At 49.6% G+C, this 12,924-nt stretch overlaps 1 pseudogene; it reads left to right on the top strand.

The window, feature by feature from the left end:
* The first annotated feature begins 5,119 nt into the window (after nucleotides 1-5,119).
* LOC142905348 (protein Wnt-5b-like) lies at nucleotides 5,120-12,624 on the top strand (annotated as a pseudogene).
* Nucleotides 12,625-12,924: the final 300 nt, after the last annotated feature.

Raw genomic sequence — 12,924 nt, 5'->3', positions numbered from 1 at the left:
GCTGCTTAACCCGACGGCTTCAACGGATAGATTATGTTAATGAGCCGCCGTCACTGGGCGTAGCTTTGCCCAAATAAGGATTGCCACTGGATTGATATCTGCAGTGACCCAAGGGGAGGTGACGTCACGCTCAAGAGCGCTGTGGACGGGGTTGAGGGAGTGTGAATACCTTGGTGACATGACGTCACTAGCGAGGTACACCTCCCGCTGGCAGTTCACACCGATGAGGTCATGCTGAGTGGTGAGGTCATGCTGAGTGGTGACGTCACAGAGCGGGGATGGAGTTTAAGTTGATTTATATTCATTTTCCATTGCCCCCTCCCTTGGGTGCGTGAACTCAGCAACAACAACGTGGACATTATTGTGTGTACGTACACACACACACATTTGAGGCTGAGTCGACCTAGGGGAGGCCCAGAACCGGTTCAAATAATCGTCACTGGGTGTTGGCTGTGAGCGGGAATCAAACTCGGGTCGTTATGTTCGTAGTACAGTGCACTAACCGCTAGACTACCACCACACACGTTACACACACACGTTACACACACACAGTACACACACACACAGTACACACACACACGTTACACACACACAGTACACACACACAGTACACACACACAGTACACACACACACGCACGGTACACACACACGCACGTTACACACACACACAGTACACACACACAGTACACACACACACGGTACACACACACAGTATACACACACAGTACACACACACAGTATACACACACAGTACACAAACACGCACAGCACACAGTACACACACACGCACGGTACACACGAACAGTAAACACACGCACAGTACACACACACGGTGCACACACACACGCACAGTACACATACACGGTGCACACACACGCACGACACACACGCACAGTACACACACACACTCACAGTACACACGCACAGTACACACGCACAGTACATACACACACACGGTACACACACACGCACAGTATACACACACAGTATACACACAGTACACACACACAGTACACAAACACGCACAGTACACACACACAGTACACACGCACGGTACACACGCACAGTAAACACACGCACAGTACACACACGCACAGTACACACACACATGCACGCAGTACACACACACGGTGCACACACACGCACGGTACACACGCACGGTACACACACACGCACAACATACACAGTACACACACACACGGTGCACACACACAGTACACACACACGCACAGTACACACACACGCACAGTACACACACACACAGTACACACACGGTACACACACGCACGGGACACACACAGTACACACACGTATGCACGGCACGCCCACACTCCTTCAGTCACGTGACTAAGGTTGACGCGCCGCCCCGTCTCCCGAGGTGACCTCTTGGCTCTCTCGTCTCTCCTCCACACGTAGATTCATTTCTTACTCTTACCTAGAAACCTCATTGTCTGTCTGTCTGTCTCTGTGGACGCAACTTGCGAGGAATTGTACTCACAAACTGTGGGGTTTACGGTTCAAAGAAAGTGCCCAGATACCACGCGATAAGCCCCGTGGTGAGCCAGTGCTATTCCTATTTCCAATCCGTCAACTTGAAAGTAGTTAAATTAACAATTTATTACTAATCTCCATATATACCAAAGGCAAAGTTGTGAATGTGTGTGTCTGTTCAAAATGTTTAGCGTACTTCCCGACACGCACCAAACTGGAAATTTGCCATGTGGGTAATTTCCAGACTGTACACCGTGCAAACATTATAAAAATACACTTTTGTATATTTTTGGGGGGGGGGCGCGCAATAATGGATAAGCATGAAAACACCACGATACATAGGACTTACTTTGATTAGAGTCTTGGAATTGATTGTGTACATGTTGAAATTGTTAAATGAGCATTTTGAGCACACTGCTGTTTTAATAAATGTTCATGATTCGGAGAATATAAGTGTAATTCTGAGCAACATAATGACCACATTGGAATTGTCATCATGAATGGGGGGTACAATGATTTTTATAACAATAGGAATGCGGTTTTGAGCATGACTATTGATATTTCGGACTCATTTATAACATTAGATTCACGATTAAATTGCGATTTTGTTTTGCTCATCAATCAGGATACTGTTAATGATGCGCATGCCCATAAATTGTTGAAATTACTAGAAATGCAAGTTGTGTATACTCTCCAACCCCATTCCTCTACCTACCCATTCCCTTGACGGGCTCCGTGCCCACTTAAACCCATGACGATGGCGGTGACGATTCCACCTCTCGCTGTAACAATCAAAGCACCTCCAACTTCTGAATGCAAAGGTGCTGGTTGGTGCAACGCCAAAACACATCGTCAACGCCGCTCCCAAGCCCGCCCTACGTCAGTTACATCGTGAGAATCAACAAAATAAAAAGTTCCACAGAGGAAACTAAAATGACATTACGCAATCCCCAAAGTCGCACGCGGTCGGCTACACGACTCGGAGAACAACTTCAGACTTCAAGACTTGCATCGCCATCATCATCATTCTTCCTCTCCACAAGTCATCGCACGTCAATATTCAATAAGCTGCACACACGTGCAAGTAACCTCTCGACCCCCACCCACCTGCACAGTTAACGCGATCAGACCCGGGGGTCAAATTAAAATTGTGTCGTCTTTGGTGACGTATTACAATCGGTGTAATTTTAATGATGTACGTACATCAAATTATATCATTGACAACGGGGTCCGCTTTTGCGGTATCTGCATGCGGTCTTTTAATTATATAGATACGTAGTCAGTTCATTAGTATGGGGTTCCTCTATAAGGAATTGTAATTGTAAAATGTATTACTTAATAATACGCTTCCAGGCCGCACTTAGCTTGTAGCAGTCAGAGCAGTTAAAATGACCGTACATGTGTAGGTATGAAATAAAATAAATTTAATTTAAATAAAATTAATTTTATTTATTAAAACATTTCATTTAACATAGGTATAAAATAAATTTAAATTAAAAAAATAATTAAAAAAGATTAACGTAGGTATATAATAAATTTCATTTAAATAAAATGTAATTTATTTAAAAAATTAAATTAAACGTAGGTATTAAATAAAATAAATGTAATTTAAATAAATAAATTAAATTTATACAAAAATTCAATTTAATTCAACGTAGGTATAAAATACATTTAAATAAAATTCAATTTATTACAAATTTAAATTAAATTTAACGTAGGTATAAAATGAATTAAAATTATAAAAAAATATTCATTTTATAAAAAAAAGTACGTAGGTATAAAATACATTTAAATTAAATTAATTATTTTTTACATTTAACGTAGGTATAAAATAAAATGTAATTAAATTAAATAATAAATAATTTTTATTTTCTACCTCCGTGACTTTACCGAAAGACGCAAAGAGTGTGGACCCACGTGACAGCAAGGCTGTCCTAGTCTAGGCAAGGCTTCAGGGTGTACCGGGCCTTTCACAATAACAGCCGCAGCAGCAGCAACAACGGTTCTCTTGAGAAAATGCTTTAAAAAAGTCAACGTAGCTTACCTTGACACTCGCGAACTTTAATGATTAAAATAATTAAAACAAAACTAAACACTCACACGCACATGGGTGCGTGTCGTTCAGCGTGTACGGCATTAAAAATGGTAGCGTCCTCCCGCGATTTGATTGGTTGCCGCGTGCCAAAGTGAGGAGGGGGGCAGGGCCAACGATCCGATTGGTCGAGAGCAAACCGCTTACGGGGTTTGAGAGTTTATTGGCCACCAATAAAGGAAATCATCTTTCCCACCCTCACCCCTGGCTGAGAATGAGACGCCTCTGGATGAGCAGTTTGGACACAAAAAAAACATCATCCAGTATGAAACGGGCAAGACATTTGAATAAAATCCCACAAATGTAATCAGAGGAGTCCAAAAATGTTTTACCACCCAGGAGAAAAGCCCCAGAGCTAAGAAAAAAATGTTCAATGACTTGGGCAGCAGACAACATCACAGCATTCCACAATTACAGATTTTAAAAAACAACAACACTCATGTTGCACACTCATATGATGCAGAATTGCAGTGATGGGTCACTTGCAAAATGTGTCCTCATCCCTGCCGTCGCAATCTGAGCGAGCGTTTTAGCGTTTTGGAACGTCACGGATACAAAAAATAAATGTTACTTTTCCATTTTACCTCGCAAAGATTGAGACACCGCAGGGGATTTACTGACTGACTGCACGCAGCCCTCTCGTTGACCCTTACCTCTGTGACCTTTAAACGGGTCACTCCTCTTCCTCCTCCTCCTCCTCCCTCTTCCGTTCATTCCTCCGCATGCCTTCTGACACCAACCCCTCCCAAACCCCATCTCAGACTCTCTCGCAAATCCCACAAGCAGATGAAACGGCAGCAGCAGCAGCACAGCCATGCAGACCGTTTGGGATTTGCAGGGTTAAGACGGATTGTTTGAGAACTGAGAGGTTTTTTTTTGAAGCCCCCCACCTGGTATATAACACATTGTCAATGTGTGTATAACACTGTGTGTGTGTGTATATAACACTTTGTGTGTGTGTGTATATATAACACTTTGTGTGTGTATAACACTTTGTGTGTGTGTGTATATAACACTTTGTGTGTGTGTATAACACTTTGTCTGTGTGTGTGTGTATATAACACTTTGTGTGTGTATAACACTTTGTGTGTGTATAACACTTTGTGTGTGTAACATTGGGTATAACACTTTGTCTGTGTGTGTAACACATTGCCGGTGTTGCAGGCAGGAGGGGTCTCTACCCGACTGGATACATTCACTGCACGACGTGGTTATGAGGTTGGTCGGCTGCAGAGCCCACCAGAGTGACGGCAGTCGAGTTGGTCACGATCACGGTGGCTAGGAGATGTTAACTCCCTCGCCTGGTACGCAAGCGGTCGTGGGTTCGATCCCGCGTACCACGCGAGGTAATGAACATCTCCCAGCCACCGTGGTGATGATGATGATGATGAGCGAGACGTGAAAACTCAAAATATACGGCAGCGGGCATCGTCAGGGTCGAACCCACGACCTCTTGCGTACCAGGCGAGGGAGTTAACATCGTCACCACCGAGCCGCTTCTCTTCTGCGCAGCGCCGCTGACCACGAGGATTGCGATGGGTCCCCTGCGACGTGTGGACTGGTTCCCGCTGGGGCTCTGCGCCTTGGCACAGCTGTGGGCAGTCGTCAGCGCCTCCTTGTGGTGACCGCAAGCCGCCGCCACCGCCGCTGTCTTCGTCCTCACTGCTGCGATGAGAGCTCACAAGTTTCGACGTCGATTTGGGCAACCTTCTTACCTTGCCTCTATTTTGCACACCCCATACGGTTGTTGTATGGGATTTTTTTTCGTGTGCGTGTATATACATCACATATACAGTATCTAGCGCGGTATATTGGAGCACCATGGCGGCTAGGAGATGTTGACGACCTCGGCTGTTATGCAGGAGGTCGTGGGTTCAATCGCGACCTTGACACATGCCGTATATTTGGAGTTGCTATGTTTTCCCCGTGGTCGTCTTAAGAATTTTTTTTCCGGGGTCCTCCGATTATTCCCTCCACATTTAGAAGCACGCGTTGAGAGTGTTTGCCTACTGCTGTAAGTGTCAGCGTGATGATCGCCAGGTCGCCGCTGAGGAAAGAGTCACTTGGCTCGGCCGGGGTCTTGCGCGCTAAAAGACAATCGCTTGTTTCCCATCCTGCGCCCATGTAGCGTCCTCCTCCGGCGTGCGGCACACACACGCACAGTCGGAGACGATGCAGTCGCAGGAGGCACCGTCTCTTATTTCTGTTACACCAACTCCGGCCTCTCTCTCTCTCTCGACCACGCTGCCGTACAGCCGCGGCCCAGACACGACCCTGAACCGCGTTGCGTCGACCGAGACGACCAACCGCTGTCTGGCCACACAATTACCGGTGAAGGCGACAATGAGAAGAAGAGTCCATTCCCAGTACCGGCAGCCCGGAGCGCTCTCACCGCTGCTTTTATATTGCCCCTAGCCCCGCCCCTGGCCTGGCCCCACCCCTAGCCCCGCCCTGGCCCCGCCCCTGGCCCCACCTCCCTTCTCAAACCAACCAGAGGGTTCCAGGGGCCTCCCTCCCTGTGAGGTCTTCCGTGACCCTTGCCCCGGTTCCTCGGCCCTGCCGGCACGCAGCGGCCGTGTGTAGACTCTCGACGGCGTGAGTGCACTCGCTGTCCACAGCAGTTGCCGCCGCTGGACAGCGGTCGGCGCTGTGTCACTACACAACTTCAGAGAAGAATAACTCGTGTGTGTGTGTGTGTACATCGCGTAATATTCAAATTTACAAACCTGTAGAAATTCCACAGATATTTGCTCTATTTTACGTTTGATCATGTAGCACTTTTTCTGGAGAGGCCTGGCTATCGCACTTTATAGCTCAAGCAAGTGGCCGATATCATCATCACGTGGTGATTTATAGCAGCAGCCAAATCACTCCAAACGCGTAGAGACGTTGATTCTAAAACCAGAGGGACCTGGAGATAAATCCACGCAACCACGGGGAGAGACATGCAAACTCAAAACGTACATGCAGCAGCAGGCATTTTTTAAGGGGTTGGGATCGAACCCACAACTGCCTGCGTACCAGGCGAGGTAGTCAACATCCCCCGGCCACCGTGACTTCCGCCCCCATCCCTCTGCAGGTCGCTCGCACTGTGGGCCCCCAACTTTGACCCCTCCGAGTATCGGCCGCTGTGCATTTGGGTGCCGGGGCTGTCCCCCGCACAGCGCAGAATATGCCTGCAGCACCGGGACCACGTGGCGCACGTGGCCGAGGGCGTCCACCTGGCGCTGTCCGAGTGCCGGCACCAGTTCCAGGGCAAACGGTGGAACTGAACCGTGCCTGGCGCGGAGGACGCGTTGGACCCCGTGGCCAAGTCGGGTAAGGGGTCAGAGCGAGCCCGCCACATCCACTCGCACCTAAGGTCCCCGACCGCTTCCCCGAGACACGCACACAGAAGCTTTTTTGGGGGGGGGGAAGGAGGGGGTCGCCCACCTCCCTCTCCTACGCGACTCTGCTTCGGAGTTCCCGCGTTCCTCCTCCAGGGGTTTCCCCCTCCCCTACGCGACTCTGCTTCGCAGAGTTCCGTCCTCGGGCAGCGGGAGATGTCCGCGGGCAGCCCAAGCGGCCGCCCCGTTAACCCGATGGCAACCGCCTTCGCTCTGGGCCAGTGCCAGGCTGCGGCTCGCTCGCTTCACTGCTCCTGATGCTCCTGGCACGCCTCTTGGGGGTCCCGGACGTCCCACCAGCCCTGGTTCGCTCCCCAGGTCGGCCGCTATAAACTCAGCAATCGTAATACCCGTCACCTGATCGTTTCCCTGTCCCGAGATCTATTCCGCGGAGTTGGAGACGGCGCTCGGCTCCTACCCGCGACGACGATTCCCCTGGTCCCCACTCGTGTCGGTCCTTGAGGGTGGGAGCTCTCCCCAGCCGCTCGTGCTGCTGCCGCTTCTGAGCTGCGCGCCCCCACGCCGCCGATTGGGGGGCTCTCCTTTCGCAGGGCCGCGGAGCCCATTGTTCGGTCCCCGGGCAAATCCCGTGAGAGGGGTCTGTCTCTAAATAGGCGACGTTTTCCCTACCACCTGCTTGGTGTGTTCTCCCCCAAAACCCCTTCCCACACCGGTCTGGCCGCACCGTCTCCAGCTGACGGGGCGGGCTTCACGCACGACGCCCCCCCGGGAGTCTCCCCAGGCTCGCGCGAGGCCGCGTTCGTCTCCGCCGTCACCGCTGCCGGAGTGGCCCACGCAGTGGCGCGCGCCTGCAGGGCGGTTGCTCCTGGGTCGTTCCCCACGCCATGAAGCTACCGCCGGGTGCTCGGCGGGGCGGCTCCGGAGACGACGTCGAATACGGATACCAATTCGCCAAGTGGTTCGTGGATGCGGGCGATCACAATCGTGGCAGCGGGCAAGGAGGGGAGTCTTTGGCGATGAATTTGCACAACAACGAGGCCGGCCGGCTGGTGAGTGGGTGAACGGGTGGGTTGTGCATGTGTGTGTATTGTCATTAAAAAAACAAATGTAATGGAAAAAAGTAATTTTATGCGATCAATGCAAATTAGGTTCGGCTTCGTCGGCTCGGGTTGTATTACCAATCGTGATTGATGCAATGATTCTCGCTTTAACTTTCACCGGTTATATTCTTGGTTCTTTCGGTGAAGTCACGTAGAAGGGAAACAATAAAATAATAAAAAATAAAAATATGAACATTAAAATTCTCACGACGTTTCGACTGCAACACAAACAATCATCATCAAAATTTGAAGGAAAAAAACACAACTTTTTTCAAATTTTCTTGCTGTGGTTTTCACACCTGATGATTGCTTGTGTTGCAGTCGAAACATCGTGAGAATTTTATTGGTTTATATATTTATTTATTATTTCATTTTTCCCTTCTACGTGACTTTACCGAAAGAACCAAGAATATGAATCCCTGCAATCACGAAAGCTTTAAATCAAAATTTTACCGGTTTATGTTTCAAGTACAATAACGTCTGGTCGCAGGATACAGTTCTTACATTTAAGATTATTGTTATGCATGAATCTTGATTTGAAGCTTTCGCGACTGCAGGAATCCACACCCCTTTGGGTTCTTTCGGTAAAGTCGTCACGGAGGTAGAAAAAATAAAACGTCCACGCCGTTTTGATCGCAACACCACAAAGCGGTCGTCTTTAGGACGAAAAAACATAACCCAGCAGTTGAACTGCTGGAGCAGCGAGAGAGCCGTTACACACAGCAAGAGGTGATGTTTGTGGCGAAGGGCACGCTGGGTCTGAGCTGGAAAGGAAATCCATCCCCGGACGCAGCCACAGGTGCCGTCGTGACGTCACCGCCACTTGTTAGCGAACGGCGGTTGGTAGTGGCGATTATGATGGTGGCGGTGAGTGTGGTGGTGGTGGTGGTGGTGGTGACGATGATGACGGTGGTGGTGGTGCTGCAGGCGGTGTACAATCTGGCGTACATGGGCTGCAAGTGCCACGTGTTATTTGGCACCTGCATGCTGAAAATCTGCTGGCAGCAGCTCGCCGACTTTCGCAGCGTTGGGAACTTTCTGAAGGTGAGCTCACGGCTGCAGGTGATGAGATTGCACCCAGAGGAGGTGAGTGTGGGGTGGGAGTGACGAGGATGAAGCCTTCTAGATTTGAAGTTTCATGACCGCAAGGATCTTTCGGTAAAGTCACGGAGGTAAAGAAAATAAAAAATAAAAATATTTAAAAAATCACGACGTTTTGATTGCAACACAAGCAATCGTCATCAGGTGTGACAACCACAGCAAGAAATTTTACTGAAGTGGGAAAGAAGCCGGAGTCAAGGGGTTTATACTGGGCATGGTGAGGGTGGGGGAACCATCATGTTACCATACATAGCAGGCGTTACCAAAAAGATTTCCAAAATCTTAAAAACAAGCACAAGATCCAGGTCCGATTCAGTACAGTACACAATCCCTGATCTAATCCCATCTGTGAAGGATGTCATTCCTGACATGCAATACCCTGGAGTTTACAAACTGAGTTGCATTTCTTTCGATTGTTACATTGGGGAAACGAAATGTCATGTCTCAGACCGTATCCGCGAGATTTGAAACACGGCAGGACTAACTCTTCCGCCGTGGCTGATCACTGCTACAACGCCGTGGGCTCTCATGATATTGTTTTCTCCGAGACCAAAGTGCTCTGCAAGCCGTCTGGCTACCATCAAAGATTTGTTCATGAAGCCATCCAGATATACAAACACAGACATAACTTCAACCCAGAGGACAGATACAAACTGAGCAATCATTAAAATGTGTTATTAACCAAGTAAAATTTAACAGTTCATAGTTGTTCCCTCTTATTTACCGGATACTAGTTTATTTTACAGAGTTAATTACATCGTCAGCGCTTGGCAGTGCGGCTATTTTGTTGCGAGTGCCACCATCCGTGTTGGCGGCAATCGTTGTAGATGCGTGGCTCTCTCCCCACTGGCCCCTCCTCCCGCACCTACAGCCCCGCCCACTCCCCCCCCCCCTACCATGGCCAGTATAAACCCCTTGACTCCGGTTTCTCTCCCACTTCAGTAAAATGTTCTTGCTGTGGTTGTCACACCTGATGATGATTGCTTGTGTTGCAATCGAAACGTCGTGATTAAATTTTTTTATCTTTTATTTTCTTTACCTACGTGACTTTACCGAAAGAACCAAGAGTGAGGATGAATCCATAGGAGGGTTACAGACGGGGGGGGGGGTGGGGGAAGGGGGGGTCCCTCACAGCTAAGGGAGCTCCCCGCATTCACTCAACAACCACCACATCCCCTGATGACGACGATGATGGTTGCCGCAGGAAAAGTACGAAAGAAGTTCCGCCGTGCAGCTGGTGAGCCACAACGGTGGGGGTGGTGCCGGAGGCGCCAACGGCAGCAGGGGCGGCGCCGCCCGCTGGCCCCGCCGGCGTCTGGAGGCGGTGAACGAGCGGTTGACGGCGCCCACGGCGAGCGACCTGGTTCACGTGAACGCCAGCCCGGAGTATTGCGAGCGCGACGAGACTCACGGCGTCCCCGGCACGGTGGGGCCGCAGTACAGCGTCACCTCGGAGGGGGCCACCGAGGGACGCTCCGTCACGTGCTGTGACAGAGGATACGACACCTCTCAAGGTGCGCACCTCACCCCACCCACCCCCCCTCCCCTCCCCGAAAATAAACTAAAACTATTCATTAAAAAGCGGCAACTATTTCATATTACATAAAATCCGTGATCTAATCCCATCTGTGAAGGATGTCATTCCTGACCTGCAATGCCCTGGAGTCTACAAACGAAGTTGCACATGTGGTGATTGTTACGTTGGGTAAACGAAACATCACGTCTCTGACCAGATCCGCGAGCACAAGGCAGATCTGAAACGCTCCAAACATACAACAGCGGTCATTGTCAGAGTTGGGATTGAACCCACGACCCCTGCATATCAGGCGAGATAGTTAACATCTACTAGCCACCGTGATGATTATGAGACGCAGACTCCAAATATGCAGCAGCAGGGGCAGGCATCGAACCCACAACCTCTGCTGTCTCTCTCTACATGTGTGTCACATTTCAGTGAAAGGACATTTTCGGAATTTTTCTAATCTGGTATCGAGCAAAAATGTACAACTCAAACGTAGCAGCATTTATTGTTGAAATTACGGACGGCCGAAACACGGAATTGGGAGCCCGCGATCTGAAACGGAGTCAGCCATTTTGATTCCGCTCAGCCACTCGGCTTTCCACAAATAAACCACGGTAAAAAAAATGATCTCGTCCAGGAGCGTGAACCGTTGGAACAAACTCCGGTCATCTTGGTAGCAACGGCTTTTTGGCTCGGCCATCGAACAAAGGCGGTGGTCACTGCATCATTGCGCAGCGCTCTCGGATGTGCTTCTGTGGCCGTCTGGAATGCTCTTCCGATATTAGAAGGCGCTTAGATTTAAAGCTCTTCTTTAGAAGCACTTTTAGTGTTTGCCCTTCCCCCGCACCTCCTGAGCATGGTTAGCTACGTACGGTGTGAAGAAGTTCAGCACGCACACTATACACTGCAATGCACGACTACACTATACATCACACACTATACACTATGCTGCATGCTACACTATACAACTATACACCAATCTACACTATTCTACACTACTGTAATGTCCCTCGGAAAACTTGCCTTTGTTCTTTTTTTTATTAGGGCGCATCGTGCAGATAACATACTTTCATATCCTATGGTACTTCGCTATGACCAGCATATACAGCGCTTGGGCTAGGATAGAAACAAATACTTGGGCTAGGATAGAAACAAAAACTTGGGCTAGGACAGCCACCCAAGCAACGCCGGCACGGAGACGGCGGCGTCAACGGCGATCGCAAGATTGCGATGAAAAAAATCTCGCGGTCAAAAAAAAATATCTCGCGGTCAAAACGACGACGCTTCTCGCGTTCGTTTCGCACTCTCGCCCCGTGCTGTTCCCCCCCCCCCCCCAGTCACGGTGGAGAAGCAATGCGGATGCAAGGAACAACTCCACTGGAACGTCGATTGCGAGCTGTGCCCATGGACCGATCAATTCTTGTGCAAGTAGCCTCAAGCCGCAGCCTAGGGGTGGCCTCGGCTGAAATCGGACTCCATCTGGTTTCAGCCCCAGGTCCTGCGGGTGTTTGGTGACCCCCACGAAGTTTGTTTGGGGCACCACGGCATCCAGCATGCCCATCGCTACGAGCCGCGTCACACTATACATTACACTACTACAAACGCTACACGTTGATACGCTACACTTCACTACCCTACTATACACTTGTCAACATCCGCACATGGTGAATTTCCACAATGCAGAAGCACCGTTGTTTTTGACCGTCTCCACTTGAATGCGGTTAGTGACTAAGTGGCCTTGTTGTTCATTTTAACTCCGTTCTTGTTAACGCCGCGTTTTGCCAAATGTTAGAAACATTCACTCGGCACACTGAGGGTTCACAGTGCGGTTCGGTGACCCCTACAAAGTTGTTTAGGGAGCCGCCCCTGCAGCATCCGTCATACCCTTCACTGAGCCGCGTTGCACTGTATACACTTCACGCTACACTTGTAGACAACCTTGCCTATAAAAGTAATTTTCTGTGTGTCTATCTGTGTGTGTGGACGTCGGGGATGCGTTCCTGAGTATCGAAACGGCGTTATACCGAAGCGATTGATAGTGTGATGGTGGTGGTGGTAGTGGTAGTAGTAGGTGGTGGTGGTAGTGGTGGTAGTAGTAAGTGGTGATGGTGGTAGTAGGTGGTGGTGGTGGAGGCGAAGGGGCTGAGAGGCGATGGATAACGAGAGAGGACGAACGGTGATGCTGTCAGCGACGTGAGTGTGGGGGTTGAGGCGACGCAAATCGGGTGGCGAGGTTAATAAAGTGACCACCTAATTTGCGAAGCGACGTT

The sequence above is a fragment of the Petromyzon marinus genome, unplaced genomic scaffold (assembly GCF_048934315.1).
Source record: "Petromyzon marinus isolate PM22_M1 ecotype Great Lakes invasive population unplaced genomic scaffold, UKy_Petmar_22M1.pri1.0 PM_G_Scaffold_11, whole genome shotgun sequence".
Taxonomy (NCBI): Eukaryota; Metazoa; Chordata; class Hyperoartia; order Petromyzontiformes; family Petromyzontidae; genus Petromyzon; species Petromyzon marinus.
This window is presented reverse-complemented; position numbering and strand designations above follow the sequence as displayed.